We start from the raw sequence: 6,247 nt of genomic DNA on the forward strand, positions 1-6,247 counted from the left end.
TTAATTTGTAACTTTTTCTGAGAAATTGTGTTGAAATTTCTTTGGTACAGTGGTACCCCGGGTTACGAATTTAATTCGTTCCGCCGCCGCGTTCGTAACCCGAAAATCTTCGTAAGCTGAAAAAGCCATAGGCGCTAATAGCGAAAGCCGCGATTTCGTGCGAAAAAGCGCCGAAAAGCACCAAAATTTTTTTCGTAACCCGAAATAACCTTCGTAACCCGGAACAGTTTTTTTCAATGGATTTTTTTCGTAACCCGGAAATTTCGTAAGGCGGCGCATTCGTATCCCGGGGTACCACTGTATGTGTTTTTCTCAAGGGTGCACCTTTATATTTGGTGATCATGTATGGTACAGTGTCTGATTGTGTGTGTGTGTGCGCGCGCGCGTGCACATTTGTATAAATATTTATGAGATCTCCCCTCCATAATAATAATAATAATAATAATAATAATAATATTTATTTGTATACCGCCCTGTGGCGAACCAATCCGGGCGGTTGACAACAGTGATTATAACAGAGTAAAATATAAAATTAAAAACATTATAATCCCTCCCCTCCTTATAAAAGTATTAAAAATATGACAGATTAAAAACACAATATCAAAACATAAAATATAGTTAAAACAAACTAAAAACCCTGGTGTCCTTCTGGAGATCCTCAACCATCACTGAAGATGGGGCCACGAGAGGAAAGAGGGGATCAGGGAGCCCAGGCCGGGATGGTTAATCTGGAAAGGCCCGCCGGAAGAGATCCGTCTTGACAGCTTTTTTAAAGTTTTAGGTGAATTTTGTTGGGATGCCACTGAGAAGCTTTCTTGCTGAGGCAATCCAGATCTATATGGAGCATTCATTTGTTACATTCAACATATTTATAGTTCATATAAATGTGTACTCAGCTGTTGTTCTTCTTTGTGGTCTCTGTGACTCACACAAATGGGTTTTTCTGCGCCTGCACAGAGACATTTGGACATTTCTGCATAGGCGCAGGATAACCCATTTGTGTGAATGCACAGATAACCACTCGAAGAATTACAGTTATAGGCAAGCAGCCTGTCCTCCTCCTTCGTGGTCTCTATGAATCACACAAATGGGTTATCCTGCGCCTGCACAGAGCATGTCCAAATGTCTCTGCACAGGTGACAGAAAACCCATTTCTGTGAATTCACAAATGACCACTCAAAAAACTACAGTTACAGGTAAGCAACATGTCCATCTGTCCCCTTACGTAACTTACATGTAATGCAGTAGACAATGGTTTTGAAGTGACAGCTCAACCTTCTTGCACTATCCTTCACTTGGAAGAACATGTGACACAGTACACTAATAACAGGAGACAGAAAAGAACTTGACTTTTTGTTCACAGTTGCTGGGAATAGATTATTAATATGAGCACAGTGGGGTCCACACATACTAGATGCATACAAATTAAATTTCATTTTAAACACAGGCAGAGCTAAACAATAGCATTTAATTCAGTACACCTGGGATCAGTAAAGTTTGTACCTGTTCTCTGTATGGCAGGGGTGAAATAAAAAAATTAACTCTACTGGCTTTGGAACTCTTATCCTAGAAAAGCTAGACTGGTTCTTTTGGCACCAGGTGAAGATTGTTGTTATTGTTGCTTCGAGTTTTGGGGAACTGACTATTTTTAAGGAAAATACTTTTGATATTGTGCTGTGTTGTTTTTATTTCTTCATATTTAATGGCTATATTTTTAAATTGCTTTTAATTTTATAGATAGTTTAATTGTACATTAATTTGGGTGCACTTTTAGTGATGTGAACTTTATTTGTATCTTTTTCACTTAGTAAGCTGCTTTGAGTCTCAGGCCTGGGCAAAAGGTGGGATGATGATCATCATCTTCTGAGCACTAAAAAAGCCTAATCTGCAGATCACAGAGGAATAAAAAGTGAACTAGTATTTTGTTTGTATTTCACCTGAAATTACTCTGTTCTTTTTGCCAATCTAATTTGTCTACTAAATTCACCTGAGGGTTGCTGGATGAATACCTTCTATGGCTCATAAAAATACTTTTAAATTTGACAGTTTACATTGCATGACTTCCAGCCTTAGTAATCAGCACACTCACAAACCTGGAAATAGCTGAAATCCCATCATCTTTATTATTAATCCAACACTATTCTGAGCTGCAGATTATCTGTTTTTATGCGATTTTTTAAAATGGTCTTTGAAAGGATCAAGTGATGATGGATGTCAGTGGTTTAAGTGCTGTGGGAAGCAAAGCGCCATTTTACTTAAATTTTGCCATTTGCTAACACTCCTAAAATCTAAACATGTAACACTATGTTATTAGAGAGTATGACAAAGTTAATTTATTCATTTTCTCAATTGTCCATTACCCTTAGATTAATAAATTGGAGGCACTGGCTGTTTTACATGGAATCACTTCAAATTCATATAGAAAGATGAAAACACCTACTGCCAGTCTGCTTTGTTGCATTAAAATAGGCTCTTGTGGCCCATTTGTTACTTATAGAATCATGTTTACTGTAACCTTGAAAAAGACATGGTTCCCATCCTTGTCTCTTTATTCTGTGGCACTGAGGGGTCTTTGCTGTTCACGAACTAAATTATATCTGTTTGGAGATGCTCTTGTAACATTCTACTTACCTAAGGCCCTATACACACAGGCCAAAATAATGCTGCTTTAGGTCAATTTGGAGGTATGGTGTTTCAATGATGCATGTGTCCTAAGAGTCTGGAAGCTGCACCAAAGCTGCACTCCAGTCCTTAGGTCAGGAGCGTGGCTTTGGTGAGGCTTCTGGACTCTTAGGACACATGAATCATTTAAACAGCATACAGTACTTGCAAAGTGACTCGAAGCAGCATTATTTTGGCCTGTCTGCATCAGGCCCCAGTTCACAGATCATGAACAGTGTTAAGGTGGCAATAAGTCATTCCTGTTGTAACCTTGGTATGAAGGAACAGAAGAGAGAAGATTGAGATCAACTGAGAAGAGCCACATTAGTGTAAATAGTGTGGATGAGTGACTAGTATTGGTTTGTCTGTTTAATCTCTTTCATGCTCCAGAGAATGATGTAAAAGCGGGGTATTTGAATACTGAATAAATAAATATATTAACCTGGAGCTGTATTCAGAAATTACTCGTGTTGAACAGCTTTAGGGATTGTTGGGCTGACTGAAAGTCAAAATGATTGATGTCAGGGGCACTGTGCGGATGTGTCAATGTTATCTCTTGTTGCATTAGTAATACATAAGGCACATATTCTTGAACTGGCATAGCATTGCTCAGATCATTTATTACCATTTCTATGAATGTGCGATGACCAACTGAAGAACAGCTAAGCTACCTGTTCTTGACAGTTCAATGTTTGTGCAGAATACAAGTGCAGAATATAAGAATATTATCTAATATATTCTGAGTGAGTTTAATTCAATTTATTAGTTTAATGCATCTTTTCAGTGGACAAAATATTAGACACTTTTATGGATGGCCTAAACATCCTAAAGGCACCAGATCCTGTTGGATCTTGGAGGCTTAGCAGGGTCTGCCTGATTAGTACTTGGATGGGAGACCACCAATGAATACAGGTGCTGCAAGCTATATTTCAGAGGCAAAAACTGGCAAAACCACTTTTTAGTATTCTTTGCCTATGAAAACACTATGAAATGCATTGGGTCACCTTAAGTCAACAAGGAACTTGAAGACACACATAAACACAGTCAGAGGTATAATTCCACTGATGCAAAATTTCTGTTGCTTTCATAAAGCCCATGTTTGTGCAAGTATTTTGAATTCACTTGTGTAATCAATTGCACAAAATGTTGCACCATTGCTTTCATAGGCCTGTTACAGACTGCCAAAATAAAGCTGCTTCGGGTCTCTTTGGAGGTATGCTATTTAAATGATGCATGGGTCCTAAGAGTCCAGAGGCCGCACCAAAGCCACACTCCATTCCTAAGCACTGGAGTGCAGCTTTGGTGCAGCTTCCAGATTCTTAGGGTGCATGCATCATTTAAACAGCATACCTCCAAAGAGACCCGAAGCAGCTTTATTTTGGCAGTCTGTAACAGGCCATAAAGTTGTACTGTATATAGCTACCAGTTGTTGCCAAAAAAAGAATTTTAAAAAATCCAAAAACAAGACCAAAACTGAAAATTATCACAATAAGGGTTTGGGTTTTTGTTTTGTAAAAGAATATGAACACTTTGGTTTTGTCAGTTTGCGGAGCAGCAGACCCCTCCCTCATAAAAACAGAAGAAAATATCAGCAATAGTAAAATGGAGAAAATAATGTTGCCTCCAAGTGACAAGAAGACATAATGCACTTATTTCAGTAAAATGAACTGGGAAAATGAAACCAGGACCTGAAATTATAGTGGCCTAATACTGTTTTACATTAAAAAAAATCCTCTTACCTAGTTTTTTAGAAATGTTTTTGGGACAGTAAATATGTAAGCACTTGTTTTAAACATTTAATTCTGAAAGAAAATGTTCCACAATCTCCCTTTTCTTTTTGAGAAGAACGGGGTTTGAAAACAATCTATTTATTTTTTTCAAGTTTTCCTCTGGTCCTTCACATGGATCATGTTTTTCCACTGGATGATCCAGTCTTTTCATTGTGATTTGTTAGTCAGTGGGGTAAGTGTGATACAGAGAGGTTGCTATTTATTCTTGAAAATAGGTCAGTAAAGGATTGTTTGAGAGGAGGCATTTTTCATTTTTGCTGAAGAAACACTTGGAAAAAGGGTGTGGTGGCATCATTTGAATCTTCCCAGTTTTAAACTGTGTAAGGGCCATCTGTACTTGTTGGATGTATTATCTCTACCTTCCTGATTAAATAAGCTTGTTTGGCTTGCATGCTGTTTCTTGCATGTTGTGCAGCTGTAGCTGAGGGGAAAAAAGCTATTTAAGCTGAAAACCTGCCTTATCAGCTGTCAGTTACACTGTAAAGTTTCAGCAAGGTGAATGGCTGTGAAAACTGCTTAGCCTTACCTGCATCAGAAAACTTTCCTGGGACTAATTCCACTATTAGTCAGACTTTAGTGAAATCTCTGGTTATCACTCTTCTATGCAAAGCCTGGCCACTTAGATCTAAGTTGATTTACTGCCCCTGAGTCGTCTTTTACCCTTATGGCCTGTTCCAAAGGGATAATTTGCCAGTTTTCCAAGCTTGCAAGAGATTGATTCAGTTGATTTTTAACTCCTTTCTAAGCTTTTTGATAGTCACTGAATGATTTGCAGCATTGATTATTCCATTTGGGGCTCTCAGTTTAGCTATAATATTGAGCCAGTCATTCTGTTCTTTATTTTAAAAAAAGAGATTATATTTCCCTTTTCAAGTGTAATACAATGTTGAGGAGAAAATCAGATCTTTTTTTCTTCTTCCTCATAGTTTATGTGACTTACACACATGGGTCATCTACAGCTGCACAGTGTGTCTTTCAGTACCTTCTAGAACTATGTAATATGCATTTTAATGGTAGCACCTCCCATCCTCCATGACTCTTGTGGTTGCCTCTCAATTCCCTCCGTTCTTTTTTGTCCGTTGCAGCAACACCATCATCGGGAACTGTTCTTGAACAACTTTCTCAGCTTGACTTGGTAGAATTTTCAGTCTTTCGGTTTTCAGACTTACATGTTTTGGCCTTGGTCTTCGGTTTATGGATTTTATTGACTTTGACTTGGACTTACTTAATGTCTCTCTGAATTACGTTTGGTTTGGTAAGGCTCAGTCTCTCTTTCTCCCCATTCCCACCCTGTGGAGTTTCAGCCCCCCTCAGTTTCCTATAAGAGGTGGCAAAATACCAGAGAAGAATAGTCATTCTAAATGCCTTCTGTGTCCAGAAGAGGGGCAGAACATCAGTGTGTGTTCATTGACACACATTTAACCCTCAGACTTTCTGTAAACACTTTTCAAGACTTAAGGAGCTCCTTTTAGATAAGGAGAAAACAGGCCTTGTGCCTCATCTACTCTGCATTCCACCTTAGTCCCAACTCTCTCGGGTTCCTCAGCGCAAGTATCTCTCAAGAGATCTTTGGCAACATTGTCCTCACAGCAAGAGGGGCTAGCCCCAAAAACATATTACATACAAGCAGAGGCTATCCAGTCCAATCCCACAAGAACAATCAAAGCGCTCCTGACACATAGCCATCCAGCCTGATACATACTCTAGAAGGTTCTGAGAGATGTACTGTACAAGTTCATATGGCCTATTTGTGTAACTTTATAGATCACCACTCAAAGAGCCACAGTTACAGGGGG

This window comes from Sceloporus undulatus, chromosome 4, assembly GCF_019175285.1.
Source record: "Sceloporus undulatus isolate JIND9_A2432 ecotype Alabama chromosome 4, SceUnd_v1.1, whole genome shotgun sequence".
NCBI lineage: Eukaryota > Metazoa > Chordata > Lepidosauria > Squamata > Phrynosomatidae > Sceloporus > Sceloporus undulatus.